Below are 26209 nucleotides of genomic sequence, written 5' to 3'. Positions count from 1 at the left end.
TCGGGAATGCACGACATGGTTTACGAAAATTAATATCACTTTTAAGCATCAATTTGCGACTTCACGAGCCGGGTATGCGGACGGCCATTATCGTGCGGAAAAACAGTGTTTCGAGGGTATTTATATACTCGTTATGACATTTATACGGTCCATTTGTAAAACAGGGTGTTCAAACCTCTAAATATTAGGCTTAGTATAGATAAATTATATTTTGGAAGGTAAGTATTTTTTTTATTAGGAAAAGGTAAGCATTTGACCACAATCTCACCTGATGGTAAGTGCCGATGCAGTCTAGGATGGAACATCTTGCCTAAAATATGTCTATTCACTTGCTTTTGGGTGTAGTAAAACCGCTAATAATTGATGTCACGGCGCCAAAGTGCACTTTTTCCTTACTACCCATTTATTCCTCAAAGTCTACTTCTTTCAACGCACTGCCTCTGTAATATTTTTTTAATAGTATCCGTCTCAGCTTCTTTCAGTCGTCTGTTTCTGAAGTATCCACGAATTGACAAAAAAAAGAAACCGGAGAACCATTACAGTCCGGTAATTAAAACCTTTAATTTACCGAAAAATTAGTTTACCGCCCCGCGGCCTCGTTAAGTAAAATTTGCGCTTTTAGCGGCTGTCAGAATTTGGGCGCGTCGGTGCGGGGTGGGGACTTTATTGAGGTATCGGGTTTAATGGGAACATAATGTGTTGTGGTGAGCGTTAGATTTGCTATGACGTTGTGATTACGGTACGAATATTTGGGGAAATGATGCGTAAAACTTATGGTACTGGCATATGGGTCATTTGTCTTCTATTAAAATGTTTATAGGGTGTCGTACAGCGGCACAGCATACATCGCGCATTAAGGATGACTCACGGTAAACTGGGCCGGGGCCAGAACGGAGCTTCGTTTTCTATGGAAAGCACCACGTAATCACCGATCAGCCGTTATAGAAAATGATGTGTCGGACGGCTCCGTCGGGGCCCAGCCCGGTCTAGCGCGGAAGTTAGAAGGAAACAAAAGATATGACGCAATGCGCGAAATTTGCGATGGAAGATTTGACCATTGCGCGTTTAACTTTTATCTCAATAGGTATGTGAAAATATACTTCTGTTTAAAATTTTGCCCGTCAGATCCCTCGGCTATATCACAACTATTTTATACTAAAATTATACTGCTATGTTATGCATGTCAACGATATATCTAGGCATTAAGTTGCTAAATAGTACTTAGTTGCAAAAAGAGAAATGTAAATGCTAGAAAAGCTTGAAATGTTTTTGAACACTGTCCATACTACAATGGAGCAGTTCGTAGTGGCAGTACTATCTATGGGATATTTTATAGAAACACAACTATAGGTACAGTAAGTGCTCAAACTTAAGTACCCACGTCGCCATTCTAGATGAATAGAAAAGTGGATACTTATGTTAGGGCACTGTACGATACGATGTTTGCGTGCATGCAAATAGGCTATCTGCCTTAAACCTGATACAATACAGGGCTTAAGGCTTACATAAATATGGTGTTGCTCTTTTCGTCTATCAGTAACTATGGTTCTGGAAATATCGAAGGCTTTACAGACATGCAATCCATTCTACTTCTTTCAAATCATTACATTATTCGTTATTTTAAAACTACGAGTAGGTCTAGCACTGGGGCATTCCAGAAAAATATCGGGTACACCTGAGGGCATTTTTAAGCAAACAAAGCTAAGAAGCCGATATTTGGCACGATAACGTCGGATAACTTAGCGTTAATACAACATTCTACTCCTACTACTGTCCGTAGCTGACGATAATAATTTCTTACCAACAAGACTTAGGCGTGAATTATACACAGACGACATAAGGTGAAGGCAAGAGGCAAGATGTACGAATGCGAAAAATGGCACGCGCGCCTGCACCGTGCTGCCTGTGCTTGAGTATAATTCACGGCACATCGCTTTTACATTTTGTATTTATACGTTTTGAAGCGGTATCATGCCTGCGCCACGCCTTCACCTTACGCCGTCTGTGATGCCTAGAACAATATTAATTAGAGTTCAGCGTCGAGTGCTTGCAGAACCCTTAGTTCTACATAATGGATATTGCTAGGGATAAACATGCTAATGCACTGCAATATGGAACTTGAGCTGCTGAGAAAATACAGAGGTGCATGGAAACTCGTACTTTGCGTGGTAACAGGGATTGCCTACGGAGTATGATATAAGTGGACGAGAGTAAGCGAAGCCTTTTAGTCATGATACATGCAAACCGTTAAGCATAAATAAAAATGCAAAAGTAAAAAATAGAAATGATGACATTAAATGGTGGTTATATTTGCCTTACAGTAAGTGTAAATTGTGTTCTATGAAGGAATAAAATAAATCATCGAATATGAGTAAGATTTAATATGTAGATGTATATATATAATTGCTTGGGGACTAAGTATAGCTTAATCCATCTGATGTATTTGTTGCAAATCACGTTTTTACCTAGGTTAGTTTATATCTAACTAATCCTACCCTACTTTTACCATTCCGTAGTACAAACAACATTACTCGCTAGTTTACTTTCATTAAAAAGACACAGAAACGTACAAAACTAATAAAAACAAACTACTCCGCGTTCCCCAGTTTCCGTAAGAAACACAAATCGGCGTTCCGTGACTGTTCCCGTATAAAATTAAGATTTATAACCGGGTTGTAATTAAAATGGCAGCGTAATACCGCCTTAGCTAACAGTCTAACACGGTATTGGATACCATGATAAATGACCAATGAGCTTGTGGAACCTGAGAGAAATACTTCGTCAAACAAGTTTCTTTACCTATCTAGATGCTAGCTGCTACAAATAAGCTGTTTTAAGGTAAAGGTTCAAGATATTTTTGACTTCTTATGAGTTAACGCAAATGCAAAACTTATAACAGCATCCTAAGGACTAAAAAGAGTGAAATGATTAAGAAATTTGTTGATTTAACGCGAGAAGTTCTAGGTTCGGTGAAGATCTCAGGTTTTTATCCTGCTCTTTAATATTATGAATTTGCTAGTACCCGTTTCTGATTTCCAAAAAAGTGCGTCCTAAAGGCTAAAAAGAGTGAAATGATTGAGAAATTTGTTGATTTTAAATCAAGAAGTTCTAGCTTCGGTGAAGATCTCAGGTTTTTGTCCAGCTCTTTAATATCATGAATTTGTTAGCCGTGTCTGATTTACAAAAAAAAAACACTTCTTAAGCATTTATAATTATAACCGGGGCGGTAATTAAAACAGGCAGCGTAATACCACCTTAGCTAACACGGTATTAGATGACATGATAAATGACCAATGAGCTTGTAGAACCTGAGAGAATTTATCAAGAGGAAGTTTACTTGCTTTGCTTTATACGGCCTAGTCCGGTAGTGACTCTGGCTACAATGCTGGAGTTCCAGGGTTCGAATACCAGTAAGGGCATTTATTTGTGTGTTTATAACGAATATTTGTTCCTGAGTTATGGATGTTACTCGTATCTATGTATCTAAGTATTAGGTCCGGTAAAGGTCGTAAGGTCCCGCTCTTAGTTTTACTAGTAGTCGTTGACGGCCTCCGACCCCACAGCAGACCAAAAAAGCGATGGCTTGATGTCGTGAAAATAGATATGAACGTAAACGGGCCCACACGAGAGGACGCCGAGTAGAAGAAGAAGAATAGTCGTTTCTACTAAGTATTATCATTATCAATTACATTTTCCCATTACATATATTTTAACGTTCACATTATTTCTCTTAAATTAAAGTACATTAGCAACGCGTCATTTCTCCAAACTTTTGATCCAACATGCCGTGCAAAAAGATTTGTCGTCACAAGCATTGGCCCAACACATTTGCATACAACGTCTTGCAAATGAGGCCAGTGTGTGCCTTTTCCTTTGACAAAGAAATGAAAGCATAATTATGTACCTAGTGCAAGTTGCAATGGAAACCATGTTGGATTTGTATTCGTGTTCATTTAATGTAAGGTCAGTCATTGTTTGGTCATTTGTTGTTTATATAAAGCCGTTGGAATGAGTAATTTCATTGATTAAACTTTGTGCACATGGTGGGCGACTTAAGTCTGTTATAGTTAGAAATTTTATGTGTGTTACATTAACAGCTTTGACCTGTCATTTGTACGATAATTTTATACCCATTATTATTTACGAAAACGGGAGTTAATCGTGTAAGTTTTAAAATTACCTCCGACGTTTGGAGGACGGCATTGTCCCCGTAGTCTCGGAGAAGACTGGCTAAAGTTGACATCAACATCTAGCTGCGAAAGTTTTCCAACTACACGTTCTTATCAATTTGAACGTTTACGTTAACGTGTAAAATCGTGAAAGTTTAAATTAGTGCAATTTATACCAGGTCAGTGGTCGGTGGTATACAAGCATATATCCCGCCCTGTCAGCGGTTACCACAGCAGTAAAGTTTATGATGTGAACAATCCTGATATGAATGTGACGACTACTGGCCAGCAGTCAATTTAATCTTCAACTACAAGACTTCCCAACTTGTAACACAGACCTAAACAATTGTTACCGGAAACGACCAATATAAGTCCTAACATTCCAATTGCCTGTTGTCCGAACGTGGAACAATGCACGTAATGTAACTTAGTGCCCAAGGCCGTTAATAAGCAGATTCGCATGCGAGCTGCGTTTGATTGCGTTCCTGGGACGAATTTTTGTTACTAATTTTGTCGCATGCATTAGTAATCCTAAGGTCCGGTTACTTCTTGGGGAAAAATAATATTTAATCGAACGATAATTCGAGATTTCCTATTGAAAAAAAGTGTTGACTGAAAGGAAGCGAGCCGTCCAAAGAAATCGATTCCCACTGATTTGCCTATTTCAAGACAACGTAGCACGTTTACCTTAAAAGACTAAGAAAAAAAAGTCTAAAAAAGATAACACACGATTAAATTACTGGACATTCCTTCTACAAACAAGCAGGCATACTTCAATAAACAGTCATAAGTTACACGTCGAAATTCACACGTAAAAGCATGCACCCTCTAGTAGACAATCATATTCAGACCTGCCTACGTCGCCAAAGACGCAACGGACCTTTCTCAAAAACAATCCACAATAGCTAGGGATCAGAGGGGAGCTACCTAGAACCGAAAATATCTAGATCCACGTATGACCTAAATAAGAATTTTCGATGGCATTGTTTACCATGGAGTAATAAAACGTGTAAGAGCATGCGAAGTGCATCGGGAACTAATCTTGTAGCTGGTTCCATTTACACGTCCTGCTTAATTAATATTCGTAAGTCTTAAAATAACGTATGTAAGTTTGTAAGTTAAGTGGAGATGAAATATCTTGGCAAAAGAATTAAATAAGGATACGAAAGCACAGTCTGACCGGGCGGCCTAGCGTTGGCTGGAAATCGCAAAAACCTTAAAATTAATTTAAAAGTTTATGGTTAAATTACTCAGAATTAGGTAAGAGATATTGCAGCAGAAGTAATTTTAATAGTGATAAGTTTAACAGATGTTTGTATATGGTAAACAAGTTGTTGACAGTAGGGTAGCTAATAGTGTGGACAGACATTGAAGTAACCTTTAGTAGGTTAAGTATTACCTTTTGTGGCAGCCTATATAATGATCTTCCGTTTCACCCTCTGATCTCCTGAAGTAATATTTTTACAATAAATACCTGTGAACAAAAGAAACACAACATTAACAAAATTATCAATAGAAAATATTCATTGATAAACTAAATACACAAACACTGATATCATGTTATACCAGTACTAAAGTGAAGTAATACAACAACAATCACGTGAATAACGCAACTTTCAACGCGTGTTGGTCGTAAAGCGGTCAATTGAACACAATTGTGATATTCAGAGCGCTATTCCAACTCCACTGATATTGTATTTATTAGAACGTATTTGAAACTAAACTACACATTGGATTCTATTGTTAGGTTGTTACATTTATTTGCAACCCGATTGGAACAAATTGAAATTTAGCTATAAAATCTATTAAGCTAATTATTTGCAGTCGGTTTCAAGTAACTTATCCCTATTGGGAATTAGGTGGAAAATACTCGCCCTCAGTAAGCAGGAGATCCCAGGGTCGAATCATGGTAGGAGCATTTATTTGTGTGTTTATTACAGATGTTCTTGAGTTATGGATGTTTTCCATAGTACCCACAATACAAACCTTATTGACTATTGATTTGTGTAAAATTGTCACACAATATTTGATTCGCAACAAGCTTCGTCAATAACATTTATAAACTAACGCCCATCCCCAACCTGCAACAAGCCCGGCCCGAAAGTTCCCATTATGCCGGCAGCATTCCTACGCTGTATGGCGATGGAAACTTGTTGGGCCAGCCAAGACCCGAAGCGGGTATCGGGTAACCTTCTCTCGTAAACGCCTGTCCAACTTCCTAAAAAGCTCTAGAGCTCCATTACCCCAGGGGCCATCAGTCTCCACTGCGACCGGTACAAAATCGTACGTCACTTCCAAGGTGGAGTACTTGGCGTCATTGACGTGTAGCCTTGCAGCCGTTTCTGCCGCCGATTTCGCCCACTTCAGTGTGTCTCAAATGAGATGTAGCACAAGAGACAACAATATTTATTTATTACACGGACGACAAATATAAGGTAAGAGCTACGAGCAAGAAGTTTTATATTTCACATTCCAAAATACCAACACCACTGTATAATTTCTCGACCCAAAAACTGCGAATCGTGGCTACGTATCAAACGTTAAGAGGAAACATGGCGTTTTGCCTGATCGTTTGATCACATACGCGTGCAACGTGTGTATTTGATTGAACGGGTCTGGATTTTCCAACGATATATCGCTAGAAGTCGGCCGTTAGCCTGGATGTTGAATCGTTCAAAGATCAGTCGCGTAAATAATCTACATACACTGATTATATTTTTTAGAGCATGAAATTCTTCGTTGGAGTTGATTATTTTCAACGAAATTCACCTCTATATTATGCTCCTTGAAAATAAGCTATTCCAAAAAGTACTTTGCAAATAAGCTATTCCAAAAAGTACTTACACGGTTATCTTCAACTTCTTTCCATTCCACGACTGACGGTTTAGCAAACCCCTTTTATATACCAAATTTCCTTCATGGTCTTATTTAATTTTATTCAGTTTTATTTTTTTTATTCTGTTTTTGTTTCAATATTTGTCAAAATATTGAAATAAAAACTTAGTGTCCCATGCGTCCATAAACGACACTGAACAAACCTAACTATAAATATATAAAAAGTACCTACAAAAAAATAGACAGCGCTTCAAGAGGCTCAATACTATTATTTTATTACCAAGATAATTTAAGATGTTACCAAAAAACTTACAAGAAACCCTACCCTTTAAGTCCTTCGGGATTAAAGTGGACATAAACTTCTGATGTAAAAGTAAATCTATTACTTTTTTATACACCAACGCGTAAAAACAGAATATAGGTAATATTACGACAAGCCATATGTCCATAAAATACTTAACATTCGCCATAGAGGCCGTATAGGTTCCATAGCCGTGGTCTTAAGGCAGTATGCACCATAAAAAAAGATAAGCCGCCTCGCTTTTTAACCACGTGCGTAAAATTTGTTTCCATTGTTATCCGATTCTTGCTTTATTATGTGGTTGTTTTAATATAACAGTCGAACAAAAACAATAGTGAATCGTTTGTGGCAATTGAATGATGGTATTAATTGCTGTTGTTTTATAATATGACGGAATGTGACATATAATCTCTCTCTACGTTTCTAAGCCAATAAAATTAGATTTTGTCAGCCGTGGGTATAATTATGAAACGGTATTTTACTTTGAGCGGTATCCGAACTATAGAAATCTATTATTTATTTGATTCTATATTGATATTACTAGCCGCTGCTACACTTAGAGCACGCCCGTCACGAGTACATCTCTAGCGAGTGATGATATCAATTTTTAACCATTTCACATGTGCGAATCTGCGTCGGCTTAATAAGCAGGTAATGTAAACAGCTATAATAAGTAACAACTAATAATTTACCCATCAGCATACCCTGAAGGTGTAAGCAAACATTCATTTTTTTTAAACTCATCCGGTAAAAAGCGATATACATCTGGAGTAAGTTCAAATTAATACGATAGTGGACGACCGCTTCTCCATGTAAACGTAATCCCCATTTTCCTTTCTTTCATTGCAGTATTTATTGTTATAAGAGTTAGGGACAAAAATCAAATACCATTGATTTTTTTTAAAATCACCTGCCTATCACAATAATAATAATAATAAAATCGGTACAAATGAGATTCACAACGTTCGAAATACAAAAAAAAAACGTAAATCGACATTGGAAACAGAGCCATCGTAAAGTTACAAGCAGTACATAATCAATAATCGTAACTTATGCGACGAACCGAGTTTTTACTGACACTTCGGGAACACGGCGTAATATTGGGTAATATGGGATAATGCTTGTGGAGTTTAAAAACCTAAGAGTCTAAGGCTTTTCTCACACTTAGGCTTAGACGATATCAATGATATGTAGAGAAAACAAGTTAAATTGTTCAGCTTTTTTCGAATTAAACTCGACAACTTACATACAAGTTGGGCATTGATTATCGACCGTTCTGTTTTTATCCGCATTGGATCTCTAATTTTAGAATAAAAAGAGAGTTAAGTTATATGAAACTCATACATACTTATTGCTTTTCCTTTCTGGTAGTCCTGTCATTCCCAATGAAAAACGAGACGTCGTCTATTGTAAGCCAGTAGAGGGTCATTCATTATTACGTAAGGAGATTATGGTAAATTTTTGACCCCTCATTCAGTTATGTACCTTCCCTTCCGTCCTTTTTTAAATATCTTCTCTATACGTCAGATATCTACTCGCACTAATCGCGAAAAAATCTAATTTGGTCTAATAAGTTAAGAGCCCGATGTAGACGATACGTATTGGCCCAGGCGTATAATTTTTTTCGAGATTTTCATATCGGTCCCAAGGGAAACCTTGTTTAGTGGGTATGACAATCTTAATACATTTTTGACATTCGGGATCACAACATTCACAACACCTAAGTATGTAATTTGAGTTTTTTTTATCATGTATTCCTTAAATTAACACTAACTGGCAGGCTATACATGTTAATTATGTTAACTGCCCGAAGCCAATTACTATGTAGATCACACTTTTTGGTTTTCCATAGAAAAGCGCTCAGTATAACCCATATGAATAGCAGAATTGGAAGCAGATCTCAGAAGCACAATACATTATTTATCATTTGTTTGTGCGATAACATCGAGCGTCTGTGGAGAAAAGTCGTAACTGACACGTTCTTTGTATGGAACTACGTCTTTTTTAGGACAGTTCTGAATAAAGGACGAATTGTTTATTCAATTTGTCTTCCGAGTTATAGCGAATTAAGACGTTGAAATATATCAGATGAAACAGTTGTAACGTTTTATATTCAATGCTCTAAATAAGGATATAGGAGGAGGAGGATATAGGATTGTATACTTGTATAGGGTGTCGTGGTTCGGAGGTTCCGGGGCAAACTGCCGAATCCATCACAAATGCAGACGATACAATGGAGCCACGCCGCTCTGTCGTCAGTGTTTAGTTTTTAAGTTTATGAAATGTATATATAGGTATGTTAGTCTATAAGGTACATACATGTAATATGGGCATTGTAGCCTGATAAATTTTTTAAAATAAATAAATAAGGTTAGTGACCCAGTGGTGGATACTGTACCAATACTTGCCACCCTCATTATTCCTAGCCAAAAATGATGATGCACATATGGAATTATTACAATCAAGCTGTTAATTTATCCAGTATTGGGACAGTTACCTAAACTGTATACATTTTGTTTTGTATAATAGGTACAGTCAGTATCAATTTTAACGGATGAAACAATATGCCAAATGTATTTCTGATCCTGAACTTTCCCAAATACTAGTCGCGTTCAAAAGTATCTGTTGCAGTGTAATCGTTCTAAATAGATGTATCTCTTTTTGATAAGCTGTTATGAATGGTAGAGGCTTTAAAGTGTAGTATAATATTTGATGCTGAACAAAAGATAAAGGCATCAAATAACCTAAGCTTAAAGGTAAAATACTTGAGATAAGAACCTCATAGGGATTTGAAGAAAATAGTTTTTCATCTTAAACCTCGCAGTTAAGAAAAGAACCTTACTCGTATTGAAATCCTAGAAACCGTTAGTTTTACTGATATCCTCTTATTTAAATCTCAAATAGAGCGGAAGCGATAAGAACTGAAATTCAATTCTGATATCGGCACTTTATAAATCAGATTCTTAGGACTTCTTCATTGAATTCACGTCAGTAATATACTGCTTAAGCATAATTCAAAAACTTTTGCCATTTTCTTTTCGACGACGAAGTTATTACGACATCCGGATTATAAAAGCTAGCTAGTTTAAGCTGATCTACATATAAATACGTACTAGGGTCATACTTATTTGTTAATAACGATTATTTTAAGTATTGCAAGTTACAGCATCTCCACCACGATCAGGATTTAGAGACCTGAGGGGCCCCAGGCACTTGGTATGGCACTTGGAATTGGGGGGGGGGGGGGGGGGCTTTTTCTTCTTCGGGCGCTGACTTCGAATGGTATTTCATAGAAATACATAGAAACCAGTTCTGTCGCAGCGACGTGTCGTCTGCAGGCGCGACACATCGCCGATTCCAACTTGTACCTTTAAGTAAACGTCATTCGGTAACTATGAAACCAAAAAAATATTCGTTCCTTGAACGACCCCAAAAAAACCTTTGTCAATGAAAACGATGACGCGTCAACCGCCAATTACCGCCGAAAAATGAAATGAAGATAATCTGCAACCTTTTCTCGGGCCTAGAGAAAAACATCTAAAATGAAAAGAAAACAGTCAGGTGAAATTGGATGGAAATGACGGGCGGCGATTGCGGATTTTGTGGTCTCCGCAAAAATCCGGTAAAGAGCATTCCCGACCACGTCAGCGCGGGACATTGGTTTAAACCAGTGTAATTTAAATTCATATATAAAGAAGATACTAAAATGATTTCACGTACTTGAGTATTGCTTGAGTGTGGGCATGAATACATCTAAAATGAAGAAAACAGACAGGATGGAATGGAAATTACGGGCAGCGATTGCGGCTTTTGTGGTCTCCGCAAAAATCTGGTAAAGGGCATTCCCATTGGTCACGTGATACTAATAGTAGTTTATGTAAATGCTACTACTAGTAATTCATTAGAAAAGCATTAAAATATGAGTGTGGGTGAATGGGTTTTAAAAACATCACACGAGTGCTTTAATACCTATTTATGTACATTACATACACTGCTTTAACTAAAATATCTATGATGTGTTCAGGAACCGCGTGTTACTACCGCCAATAACTTTTCTATTTAATTTAAGATATAAACTATTTGCTGCCAAGTCAGGCAGGGCCTTATGCTGGTTAAACCAAAATGACAAGCTTTAGGAATCGCACTCAAGTAGGCGGGCGCGCTAAATTAGCAATTTGCCTTTTAAGGAGCTCCACGGTCACTACTTAAATCGAAAATGGGTTAGATTTCTTGGCCAGTGGCAGTTGTGTACATTTTCAACTGTTTTTTTTTACTTGGCATATTGAGGCAACAGAATTCGTTTTGGAATAATCTCGCAAAAGCACACGGTGGCAAGCAAGCATACGGCCCGCCTGATGGTAAGCAGTCACCGTAACCTATGGACGTATGCAACTCCAGAGCTACATTGTAGCTATACGAGAAATACTTTTGACGAAGTTATTAGGTAGTCCTGTTGAATCAAATACATATTATAATAATTATAAACGTATATAGCAACAGATTAAGACACCCAACATATCATAAAATTATCAACTGCGGTTCAGTGAGTAAATGTGTTAGGTACGAAAAATACAGATTTCACGTTTTATTAGGTTGGTTTGTGTAAGTCGTCCCCTAACACCTTATTTTATTTATTTATATACCATCATAGAGGTAATCATTATTATTATTATTGCTCAGAGTCCACTGTGTCCCACTGCTAGACAAAGCCCTCCCCCTCTTTCTCCATTCGTCTCTGTTTAGTGCTTGCTATATCTGGCCAAAAGGTAAATCATATTTTCTTTTTAGTTTAGGTGTACTTTTTCCATGCGTTTACTTATAACTTATAACAGTTAAAACGAATTGAAATTAGTAACGACCATTAAAAAAAAGTGTCTCTTCAGCAATCTGTCTTAAAAACTGACAAAAAATTCAGTCATAAAACCGTTAAAAGTCAAGCAATTGCAATTCAAAAATCGAACGCCAGTAACTGCCCGGTTCGAATTTCGAACGGCCGTCAACTGAAACTTTGTGACCGAATGAGGCCAACGCTCCAGTTTCTGACCGAAACCGGTTCTAGTAGTTGGCACTCCTACAACGCTGCATTTTGATTACTCATATTTTTGTTCTCAATTCAAATGTTTGTGTTTAAGCGAATCTAGTTCGTTTACATTCGTGTTATTGCCATAGGAAATTTGCTTTTCTCCAATATGCTCGGAAATGTTCACCTTATTGTAGCAAAAATAGTACAGGAAGTCGACTCTATCCTATAGCTTGAAATGATGCTGACCGCGCCGTGTAGATGCAGCCCGCGGCTATATTCATTGGCTGTTTGTGTTTTTATTAGTGGATACATGTTTTTAAAAAGTAAAAAACAATACAGTAAGTAATAATTTCCCGTCCGCTAAACCACGACAATAATAGTTTGATTTATTTTTATTTGAGTTTGACCATAAAGCGTCTTCGTTATGTTATTATAAAACATATTTCACTAAAATCCTATAACGGTTTTTTTTTATGATATAGGAGCCAAAGTAAATCTTAGAAAAACGTAACTGTAATACTTACCCATTAAGTTTATATTCAGAATAAATCTCTTTTCCATCACTTCTTTGCATAAAACCAAGATTAGAATGGTCACGTCCTACATTGTTTTTGTAAGTAATTTACCTTGGCGGACAAGTATTTTCACACTATTTACCAAAGCAATTTACTTTACTCAATTTTATTTTATATTTAGCACTTGCAAGGTAACAGTAACGTATTATTAAGAATATTAACAGCCAGTCCTTTAAATGTACCAATTAGATTTTTTGTATCTAATTTGTCTTTTTTGAACGGATACTGATATTATCCAGCGTAAAACTACGTTACGACGTTACGTCTACGACAAACAACTTTTATCCTTTTCCACAATATTATAGAGTTTAAATTCAAATTATCTTAAACTAGGCTCATCAGCTCATCACTTCATGATTATACCGAAAGGATCTTAAAAACTTACAGCTGCCATTGATTTTTAATCTCAAAGCACAGTACATAAGATTTAAATTGTAACGGCCGAGATTGAGTACTTAATGCAATTCAGCAGAGAGCGGACAGTGTCCAGGGCTTAATGTTCACATCGCTTAAACAGCAGCTGCTCTCAAGTAGACCAGTATAAATGACGTAGCCCGTTGTTAGTAAAACATACGTAGAGGGAGTTCTTTCTTATACTGGTTATCGTACGTCGATACACTCAGTGAGTCGTTTGAATGATAACTCAGAACCCAGTCTCACGCAAGGGGCGCATCGCACGCAATGCGACGGACACATTAAAAACATAAAAACGAAATAACTCGAAACGGAAACTATGTTTATTTTAAATCGTAATTTCTGGTATTAAGACTCAAATTAGGACAATTTTTTTATTTTCTAGTGTGACATTTACGAGTTATACAGGGTTGTTGACTCAGATAAACCAAATAAGAATGACCTCCGATTACATGAAGTTGTTACAGATTAAGAGAATGCATTTGTGCTGGATAAATCTAAGCTAGTTCGATAAACATCGGAATACTCGTATGATTTATGCTTATTACACTATTTCCTCAGAGGTTCCCGTTTCTTCAGACATTATTTCGACATCAACTTGGAATAATCAAATCAAAAATTAGATTACGTCTGGTTCTAGAGTCAGAGCAAGCTAAATTGGCAGGTCTGGGCTGTAAAAATCTCTGCCGACTTATCTTAGTCTGACTCCAGGTCCAAATGTATAGGTTTTCTTTTAAAATAATTTATTTTGCTAGTTCCATTATATTCTATAACTATTAATGTTGAGTGTTCACCTAATCTGCAATAAAGAAAGCCCAGTTCTTCAGATTGGCTACTTTTAAAATTTCTTATTTTTTAATTTTGCAGTTTCTGCGGTTAGGTTCAAATTTTGCGTCCATATTCGCTGGTACAGTCCCCATTATAGAAACTGCCAAGATGCCTCAATTGTCACTGCGTATTGTATTGTAGTTCGTATTTACTTAGTTTTAAGTGTCAACCATTTCGATTGTAACAATTTAGTTAAACAGTACCCCTAGTGTAAATTTATTCGATAGCGAAACGTAACGTACGCGTTTGCGTTAAGTCTCATTTTGTATGGGAATTTGAGTTTCCAAACGTCCCGCTTGGCGCGCTGTTTCTAAATCCCATACTAAATAGGACTTAACGCAAAAGCGTACGTCACGTTACAAAATCGAATAAAATTACACTAGGGAATCTAATCGCCTTGCCAAAAGGCTTTCAAATAAGTTTTACTACTTTCTCTATGTCGTAAAATTATATGTTATTTTGCTTAATAAGTTTTTTCAAAGCTTTCTATGACTTTATTATAGTTTTGAGAAAGTTTCCCACGTTGCTGAGTAAAACCACCTAACATTAAAATGTCATCAAGGACAAAAGGCCCTTGACAAAAACATTTGTCACTTCGTGGGACCACATACTTCTTAATCCTACTTTGTTACCAGACTCGAGTTCCTATGCATTTTTAAAGAGAACAAACTGTCTTAGGTAAGGTTGGTACAGTCGCCATCAGATATATCGGAGCGGCCAAGGTGCTCACAAATATCTGAACACGCTTTTATTGTCAAGGCGACAGATTGCGTGTACAGATTTTAATTTAATTTATTTAAATATAAAACAAACGGTCATACAAAAAATATTATTACAATTTATTAAGTATAGTTTTTTGCGCACCTTGTACGTTAAAAAGGTTCCGATGTTAAAAAAGGGCCAAGTAAAGCCAGGAAATTAGAAGGGAACAAAAGATATGGCACGCCGCGCGAAACTTGAGACGGAATATTGTGATCGCGGGTTTTTACTTTTATATCAATTACTCTGAAAATATACGTCTGTTTAAAATATTGATCTGAAAAGACTGTGAGCTGGGTTTAAACTATAAACTGTGATTTCAGGATATTAAATACTATGACATTAAAATTTAAGTAACCCTAGTTACACGACACGAAACATTATGGCCGTGGACCGCGGTCAAAACTGGACACTTTCTAAATGATTCATCGTATTATTCCGTAACCATTATTAAGGTCGACGATCTTTGGTGCACGCGTTGTGTGTTTGTTGTCGTTGGTATCTGAGGGCTTACCGCAAACACCGAAGCTCGCCAATAGCGGGCATCTTTCTCTTTTACTCACAATTAAAGTGTAATTGGAGTGATAGAGAAAGATGACAGCAATTTGCGAATTTCGGTGTTCGCGGTAGGCCTCTGGGGTCCGCAAGAATTGGAATAAGCACGAATGTACACGATTGCCTGTCAAATATCAAAATTGAGAACAAAATCGGAATGATTTTAAATGTTGGAAGTATTGAATTCAGAAATAATATGTGAGTGCATAAATTATTGGTTTCTGTTGGTATATTCCAAGATATAATCACCCCCGTATCTCCTGAATATAGTTTTTCGTATTTTCCAGTCCACCAACCTTACGTTTTGGTAGCTCAAAAATGGTCACGTTAGTTTCATTTGTAGTCTGCCTCAGGCCTTTTTCGCACTCATGTAATGTTTATATGTGACATTATCTATGAAAAGGGACCTTATTGTCGATGGCGCTTACGCCGCACTGCGCCGACAACAACGCCGCGGTTGTTTATAATAAGGGAGCATCGTTGATAACGGCGTAAGCGCCACCGACAATAAGGTCGCTTTTCATAGATAACGTCACATATCCGTGATGGCTTCCCTTTTGCACTTTTCAATTATCTTCAAGCGTAGATAAATACGAGTAAGTAAGCATAAAAAAAACAGTTCATACATCAATCTTTTTACCAAAACGCTTATTATGTTCGTAGTCGACATCTAGCGTCAAGTAGCGGATTTATCAGTACCGCTACTTGACACTAGATGTCACGAGTGTCGTGACTGACGAAGTGTATTGCTCAACAATTTACAACTAATATTACAAGCAGAAGAAGTTGAACATAGACTTCCAGTTAATCCGATTATAATATTAGCTGAAAATTGTTGAGCATTAGATTTTTCGTTGGTTGCGACATCTATTGTCAAGTAGCAGTACTGATAAATATGATACTTGACGCTAGATGTCGACTACGAAACTAATAACAGTTTTGATAATAAAACTGATGTATGGAGTGAGCACTTATATCTTACTTATTTCTCTATGCTTTAAGCGTCATTTTAGATCTGTCGAAAAGGCGACTTCTATCTGACTTTGACACTGAGTAAAAGGGATATTTACGGTGTTTTCACAGAAAAGCTACCAGCGAATATCAAATAATGTTTTCCGAGAAATTATTTAGTACGCATCGGCGGGCGTTCGAACCCACGACCTCTTCGAAAGCCGTTATTATCAAACATATTACAATACAAATATTGATGCCTCTGTGATTAAGATTGTTCACATGGAAACCGTGTGAATGTGGCCGCCATTAATAATTATGCGCTGTTTCATAATAATTCATAATTGTTATGTTAATACCAGCTATATCAGTAATGAGTGACTCATGTTTACACTTCAAATGTGGAACACTAACGGTATGGAAGCAAAAAACTAATCAATCGATTTTAGCACTTATTACATTAAGTCCACGGGCGTAGTTCGGTCATACGTCAGTATTTGAATTTAGAAGTTAACAATTCTATTCATAGTTTTCAATAAAGCCCACTGTATATTTTTGAATATTGGCTTTTTGTTCTGAGGGTTAAAATTTCATAGCGTGTACGTACGTATTACGAAATATCTAGTAAAATAACAAACGCCACAGTCTATTCATTGTTTGTTGTTTATTTTGGATTTCACTCGTGTCGTGACGCATTTGAATGGAATGTATTTCAAAGTAAAATGTTCAATGCTCTGCATTTCTGTTTCGTATTAATACCTACATTGATTATTACTAATTAATAAACTGATTACCCAATAAATAAACAGGTCTTTTTTGTTTTTGTTGTTGGTTATGTTTATTTATTATAAGCTACGGAAATTCAGATACGAGTATCACACAAATATCCTCGATCGCTGATCGATTTCTTGTCCCTGATCCTCCCTAGCAAAGAAAAATCGATTTTGATAAACCATGTTGATTTAAAACTTTTTGTTTACACGGCCATTATTAGATCTATAAGTATTTAATTAAAAACTTGATCAGATAAAAGTTACATTTTGTACGGTAACGCAGCAGAAAAGTTTGCTCCCGTACAAAAACGTGTCACTGATTTTTGTATGGGATCAAATTCCCTATCGAATGCGATTTTTTTGTAGCGAAATAATCAATGTCCCACTTTTCTCGATTTGGGACTATTGAGCGGCTCCAGTACGATTTTAGTCTTCAATAAATATGGTAAATTAACCTTCAAGATGTTTGTATATTTTTCTCGTAATCGAAGTGAAAAGCAGAGTGTATAAGGACATAAATGCCCCATTTTATCTTCGACCTATATCGGTGCTCACTTACGCTGGAACCGATAGATTGCCTCGGATAGAATGGGTCGCTTCATACCCTAGTTGTATATAATATACTATTTAACGTATTTAATATTTTGCCTGAGGCAACACTTATACAAACAGCAAAACGGTACGACTTCAATAAATCATTATTTCATTAATTTACAAGTTTTAATAAATGATAATTATTACAATAACATTTACCGTTATAACAAAAACGAAACAGAATCGCGAAGAGCGCTCGCAGTACATTTTACGCGCCATTTGTGCCATGATTAATGACAGAGTTTAAAATCTGTAGTCGAATATTTTATCAGTGGAAATTCGCATCTCATAATAAATAAAGGCACAGCCAATGACCTGAAGTAGGATGTCCCATACATTCGCCATCAGAAATATCGGAACGGCCAAGGCCGTCACAAATATCTAAACACGCCTCTATTCTCAAAGCGTTAGAGTGCGTTCACATATTTTAGAGAACTTCGACGGCTCCGATATATATCTGATGGCTACTGTATATTCTTATAAAAAGCATAAAGATTAAACTTTATTAATATTTAATTTTACAGCCACCTCGTTCCTTGTGAGATTCCGGTGGCTTTTATTTAAAACTCATATAATTAAGTCGAAACTTGAGTTTTATTTTACATCTCAAAGACCAGTCTTTTTTAGAGTAAAATGCATTGTCTTCATGTAAAATTCGTGGGTTAGGATGGGTTCATACAATAACGTGCTAAAAGTATTTTGATCTCTTCTTCTAAGTCGGTCCCTGACTGCTGAGGATCGTGACTCCGCTTACTAATTTTCCCTATGGCAACTCTCTACTTCTCCTCGTGCTGTCTGTCGGTTGCTTTGTGAAAAGCGTTGCTTATTGTGATGTCCATCTGGGCGGATATTTGGTCACACCATCTCGATGGACTTGGTCCTTTAGGCCGTCGACCGTCCACCTTTCCCATCACCACAAGTCTCTCCAAGTTGCTAGGGTCTTTGCGAGCTATGTGACCGAAGTATCTCAATACTTGTTGAAGACAGTGTTAGTATTTTGATAGAACCTACTAAATTGTTGACGGAGTCCTTATTCGGAGGCACAAGTCCTTTTGCGTTGCGCTCAAAAAAATAAAGGACTCGACTCGGGACTTAGACTCTGAAGTTTTTTTAGCGCAGTCTCGTAAAAACGAGTCAAGTTCTTCAAATTTACACTATAAACAATTGATTGTCATGTGACGACCAGACACATAAATCAAATTCCTTGACAGTTACTAACATATCCCAAGATGAATTCATATTTATCAGAAATTAATCAATCTCAGGTAATCATAATGGATATTTGTCGAAATCGCTCTTGAAATCGCTAAGGGAATATCATGATGGACATGGGTTGAAACCGAGGGATCTCATGAGACATTATTCAACCAAGTAGTAATTAATTGCGAGAGTAATTTACTAAGTGATACGGCGACAATTACAATATATCAAATACCAATTAGAAAACAAACAATCATAAATACATTACAGTTAAAATGTTGCAAAATAGTAGTTTTGACTGCTACATATACACAGTATTTGCACACATGATGTGTTGAGGAACCGCATGTTCAGACCGCCAATGCGGCATGTGAACAGTAATCAGTAATCACACATTAAATAAAACGACATCTTGACTGAAAGCAAGCAAATACCTTAGTTCGAAATTTGAATGGCATTATAAAATCGATATTGACGTTAATATTACGCAATTATAACATTTTCACGGATAAGAAATTTGTTCTAACAACAGGTTATTTTTTTGCTGGCCGTGATTTTCGGTTTTTGAAGTGGTTTATGGTGTTGATATGTCTGGGCTCTGGATCGATATTTATAAATCGCGTCGCATGTTTAGGTACAAGATCCAAGCTACCTAGGATGCTTAATAACAAATTAGAAAAGTATGACATCTGAAGACCGGTCTGGTCTGTTGGGGGGCGGCCTATGAAGCCGATGGTCCTGGGTTCGAATCCCGGTAAAGGCATTTATTTGTGTCATGAGCACAAATATTTGTTCCTGAGTCATGGGTGTGTTAAGTACATTTTATATATCGTTGTCTAAGTACTCACAACACAAGCCTTATTCTTAAGCTTATACTGTAGCGCTTAGTCAATCTGTGTAAGAAGTCCTTATTTATGCATTTATTTGGTATGTAATGAAGCATTTCTGGCGAGAATAAAACCTACTCGTACTCGATCTTTTTAGTGTCCGGCGAAGTTTGAATCTTGGTATCGGCATAATAATCTTGTTTCGACCGAAGGTTTGGTTCTGGCCCAAAAACTGCCGAGACATTTTCAATAGTGTCCAACCGAAGTTTTGATTTCGGTTTAGGCCCAAACTAGAGCAAAACCAAGTCTCCAGTTTCGGATTCGACAAGAAATACGGTTTCAATCGAACACTAACTTATAAGGTATCCGAACGGCAGTAGGCTGCTACCAAAATAATAATAGCAGAGCAACCCAACAAGTTTTGAGACCTCGATATTTTTTACTTCAGCAGGTGACTGACGCCGCGCTCCTATTGGTCGACGTTCAAGGACCCAACCACCCTTATCTAAGCCTTAAAAGAAACATGATATTCTAAAATGAAACTTATATGATTGATTTAAGGTCCATGGATGATTTTGACTAGAGATGTGTAAAGATTCGCTCTATTGATTGCTTGTGGGAAAGGACTGTTAATTTTTGACAAATGTTGACAGGAGTAATGTTTGGATTGATTTGATGATTGTTTAACACAAACACATTTGATAATGTACATACATTTATTACGTTAGTGCTAACAGCAAGAACGTTGTTAAATTATTTATCATTATTGTTGCGAATCTCCATAAAACGTATTATTATTCCAAAGTCTATAAAAGTATATGGACAGCCATATTAATATATAGTACCAAACAAATTCATAGTCATTTACCGAATATCACAGCCTCGGAAATATAAGAGCACTTTACTATTTACCATTGCAACTGAACGCAGAAAACCAATAGGCATAGAATTTGCACAGGCCTTAGCAGCAAACATGGATATAAATACACATTTGAAGCCAACACAAAGGCAAATAAAGGCGACTTGGTTCGATACCTCGATGTCGAGGTATGCCCGAGTCTCGGTCAGGGTTGCCAGGCGTAGGTACGACAATTGTCCAAAAAGTACGATAATTTCAGCACTCGGACGATGCCACTCAAAAATTCTAGTATTAGAACCAAAATAAGACACTCCTTTTGGGTGTTCTTTGGATCTAAGGCAATGGCGTCAAAAATGTGAAAATTTCCTCTAAGCCGATTGAAACTGGCATATAATGTTCAAATTTAAAACCGCTTTTCGAAATGTAGTTCAGAACTTTGTTGTTTTGAAATATATATTTGATATAATTTTGCGAGTACATAATTTAAGGGGTACTTACTCTCATTTGTGATCGGCGTACGTTTTTTTTTCTTCAGTACGAATTTCATAAATCATCTCAGACATTACAGAATATGATAATTCATTTCCGCTCACCTGGCAATCCTGGCTCCAGAACTCCAAATAAAAACTTAGTCACAAAAAGGACTGTGTTCAAGGCTCTTTGATCGTGTGGCTTTGCAACTTTTATCTTGCGATTTAGCTTTATTCAAATATATTATTAAGGAAAAAATCAAACAACAACTAAAACTACATATTAATCAACAAAAATCGGAATTATGAAAGTATGAATATAAATTTAGAACGTTAATAACAACTGCTGGCTGTAGTGTTAATATTAATGTTAAAAAAAATATATATATATTTTAAACACAAGTATTTTCTAAATCCTGTGGATTTTTAAAAAGCGCCTCAATATACCTAATTAAACAATTACGGCAAAAAACAAAACTTGTGTCTTCATGGCCAATGACACGACATTACTCTCAACTCACCCAACAACTTATCAGAATAACCCCACCACACCTTACATGTAGTTACCCACGAAACACCTCCAATAAGTTCACTCGAACATGAAATCACACACCACCAGACATCAAACACCTGACAGTCGTGGCTCGTCCAAATTGACATTCCTGGAGAACTCGATCATTCCTAGTCGTCAAGCCGAACTTGCCCGAACTCCGGCTTACACGTGAGTTGGTCCAGAGTAGGTTTATGTAGAGTAGCACATCTGTAAAAAAAAGGCCGTACCCACGCGCGAAATACACGTGGTAATATGCGGCCGCAAGGCATACTATCCATAGTCATTGGGGAAGTTATCATTGAAGCGGTTCTAATGCAATGCCAGTGTGTTTGACGACTGAATAATGAAGCATTTACGAAGACTGCAAGGACACCTCACATCTTTTTAACTTATAAATTTTATAGTAAGATATTATGTGCAAACCGCACCACTAAAGTTGCATCACACGCCAATTCTATTACAATATAGGAACTACAACGATTTTTTTTTGTCATTTATAATTTACATAAGGAAAGTCCGTCGACGTGAAAGCAATGAGTTGTTGCGATCTCATAATAAATTACGAGAATATTTAAGAGCCACTGAGTAAACATATGTAATGACAACAAATCTTATTTATGGTATATGTGGTAATTCAGTGCTGTGTGCTACAAGGACTACGTAGCTTGGATAAGCGAAACCAAGGATAAGCGAAAGCAAAACCGTTGCGTGCGTGATTTGAATATCGAATGTGAACTTCCAAGTGTTCGAAGTTAGCTTACTGGCTTCACTCCACATACTGTGTAGAACAAGCCCATTTTGACGTGACTCACTTCCCTGAGAAATCGAGCGAGTATTTGCGAAATATTTGGACCTAACTTTCTCGATTACCTGTGTATTGTTGGTTTCTAAGAAACACGGTCGGCTGACCGGCGCCCTGGCTTCTGAGAAATCAACATTCGCCTATTGAAACTTGAACTTGTTGAAGTGAATGAATACGCAAATTTTAGGGTTACTCTAGTTTTTATAGTGTGAATTATCTCAGATTATTTGGGCCAAATAGTCTCTTTCCAGGCGCGACAAGAAAAAGAGGTCGACAGACGGACCGAGGACGCATGGAAGAGCTATTGGTCTATGAAAAACCTCATGAAGGGAGACTTACCTCTGTCACTCAAACGTAGGCTCATGGACATGTGCATACTTCCAGTCCTCACTTACGGTGCTCAGACTTGGTCTTTGACAGAAGCTCAGAAGTCCAAACTCGGGGTTTTCCAGAGAGCCATGGAGCGCAGCATATTAGGTGTTAAACTAAGGGATCGCATCCGGAACACCAAGCTGCGCTCTAAAACTCAGATTATGGATGTAGCTCGAAAAGCGGCCAAGTTAAAGTGGGACTGGGCTGGGCATGTCTGCCGCATGCCGAATGACTTGTGGGCCAAGATAACCACGGATTGGGTGCCCCACGAGTCAAACCGGGGATCTGGCAGACCTCGTCGGCGATGGCGGGATAACTTAGACTCCTTTTTGAGGGACTGGCCGGTCGTAGCTCAAAACCGGGATGAGTGGAAGAAGAGGGGGGAGGCCTTTGCCCAGCAGTGGGACACAATGGGCTCGTTATAATAATAATATAATATAATAATATTTTTTCGGGCTCAGTTCGTAATCTTTGAGGGAACGCTGGATGGCATAGTTAAGATAGGGATCCCAACTTAGTAAAGAGCGTGCCTAACTAAAAATAAAGTGTAGGTCTCATTGTCATGTGCTGTAGGTATTTTTTTTATCAAAAGCATTACGACCTTTTCTTAAAACCAAAGACAAATCCCTAAACCCCAACGATTATTGACTCGCCATTCAAAATCGCAATAAGCCAAATGGTCGATGTAACTGTCTAAGTAGTCCAAAACTCGTCGAGTAGCTAAGTTGTTCAAGTTCCATTGGACTACTTGAGAAATTCCTCTCTAGAGCTGTCTCGTAAGATACTTGGTAAGTACGTCAGTCTGAACGCAATAAATACATAGATGTAAGTAAAAATCAAATGTATACGAGTATCACGACAGACTGGGTATAACGACGTTTTGATTACGGGACAAACTCCGAAATTAAGAAAATAAAACGGTTTCAAGCGTTTTGGCTGATCAGAGTCCCTAGTGTAAATTTATTCGATAGCGAAACGTGATGTACGCGTTTGCGTTAAGTCTTTTTTTGTATGAGAATTTGAGTTTCCAAAACGTTCCGCTTGGCGCGCTGTTTCTAAATCCCATACAAAATGAGAATTAACGCAAACGCGTACGTCACGTTTCGCTATCGAATCGGCTCAGATGTCGATATTTTCTAGGGGAAATCGGGAAATAGGTTTTTATGTAGAGTCCAAGTCCAAGTTAAGTATATATCATTGAATACAAACATTATTTATTATAGTATATTATAGTACAAACATAGTATATTTGCACGGTGACCTACAAATGTGCATAAATGTAAAACCGACTATTCCTTAATACTAACGACAAATTTCCAGTCGCCCCGACAATATTGACTCGCCAGCATTCAAAATCCTAGTACGCCTAATGGACGACATATAACCGGCTAAGCAGTCCAAAACTCGTCGAGTAGCTAAGTTGTTCAAGTTCTATTGGACTCCTTGAGAAATTCCTCTCTGGAGGGCTGTCTCGTAGGACACTTGGAAAGTATGTCAATCTGAACGCGATTGGATGGTAATAAATAAATAAATATTATAATGTGAGTAGACGACGATATATAATAGATATATAATATATAAGGTATATTTAAATACATGAGAAAATAACCCACACTCACCAAAGGAATGTTTTTTTTGTTTTTTGTAACATGCACATGCACATTTATTCTTTAGACGAGATACTACTTAATGGAACCATAACTATTTCAATGGGTAGGTAGGTGATAGAAATCAGTCGCATTTGAACAAAATGTCAAATTAAAATTAACATGACCTGCGTATGACGATATGATAAATATAATCTTAAAAAGACACTAAGTTCAGTAAGTAAATTTGTCACCCCCGCTTTACTTAAAAAAAGCAAATATATGTTTAAGTTCATTTTATCCCAGCATGTATGTCTGTTTTAGGTAGTGATTTTTCTAACATCCTTTTGTGTTCCACTGCTGGGCTTGGCATTTTAATGATTTACATTTCAAACGTCAATTTGACATTGACAGCTGTCACGGCCAATTAAACATTACAAAACAACATTAGTCAAACGCCAATAAATTGTCCTATACTGTCAATGTCAGTATTAACGAATTTCCATCGCAAATAACGAATATTTGCAAAACAGAGTAGCATTGAACATAATCGCCTTATCTGTACCAGAAAGTTCGCTGAACTCTGTACCCTATTGCACATAAACAGGGTATAAAATTGAATGAATTTTGGAACGTTCATAGCGTGATGGGCCACTAAAAGGGGCCCGTAACCGCAGACCGGCGCGGCCGCGGCACGGAAATGTACTTCTGTCCGCTGTCCGGTTTGTTGGGTCCTATTTTATTTGCAGTTTCGATGAGAGCTCGCATATTAATGGCGATATGCATATATTTTATTAAAAATACCCGCATTGTTAAATTGGATAATAGGGAACAGGAACTGTCCCTGTCAAACGATGTTATATTACGTTATTATAACTGCCAGCGTGGGAGCACCATTATAAACCTTTGCTTTTGTTATAACATCTTTTTTAACTATTAATATGAATAATCCTAATATCTCATTGAGTCAGGTCATTTTACGGAAATGTATGAACAAGTGAACGTTTCAATAAACGTTCACTTGTTCATACATTTCCTTGTTCATGCATTTTCTATGAAAACGGCTGATCGGTGACCACGTGGTGCTTTCCAGAGGAAACGAAGCGCCGGAAGCTCCAGCCCGGCCCCGGCCTGGTCTGGCGTGTCATCCTTTAACACAGTGGTTCCTAACCTTTTCAGTCCTGTCACCCCTAACACTAAATAGGGATCCTGATTTTACCCCTCCTCCCAATAATCATCAATAGTCTTTCTTATAGGTCTAATCTTCGTTATCTATAATTAAAATAAAATAAAAGGCTTTTATTTCAGGCAGTCAGTACCCATAGTGCATACAAAGTTATTATTATTAAGCTGATTACCCCCATGAAATACCAGTTTTACCCCCACAGGGGTAATTACCCCCAGGTTAGAAACCACTGCTTTAACAACACATATTTGTGGCGTTCTTTGCCTTAAGGGTTCTTACGCACATGCAACATAAGGAACCTTTAGACACGGGACGTCATATTTTATTAATTTATATTAGAATTGCGGTCACATACAATGTGATACGTATCCAATTCCATTCAAATATTAAATAGGTGACACTCCTTTAACTGTTATCAGTGCCGATAAGAATTATTACACTGCCGCTACGCCTGATTATGATAAGGAGAAGCATTAGTAACTGTGCTGACGATTTCTGATATCCGCTTTATGTGATTCATACATTGAAATAATCCAGAAAGGAAATATTTCAATACAATAAACATATTATTTGCTTT

At 37.2% G+C, this 26209-nt stretch overlaps 1 protein-coding gene across 1 annotated transcript in view; it reads right to left on the bottom strand.

Annotated features, from left to right (window-relative positions):
* The window catches only part of LOC133531939 (DE-cadherin), a 384560-nt gene that overhangs the window by 312353 nt on the left and 45998 nt on the right, over positions 1 to 26209 (bottom strand). The gene's annotated exons all lie outside the window — the stretch shown is intronic.

This window comes from Cydia pomonella, chromosome 2 (genome assembly GCF_033807575.1).
Source record: "Cydia pomonella isolate Wapato2018A chromosome 2, ilCydPomo1, whole genome shotgun sequence".
Taxonomy (NCBI): Eukaryota; Metazoa; Arthropoda; class Insecta; order Lepidoptera; family Tortricidae; genus Cydia; species Cydia pomonella.
The sequence above is the reverse complement of the archived record's forward strand: the minus strand, read 5'-3'. Positions and strand labels throughout refer to the sequence as shown.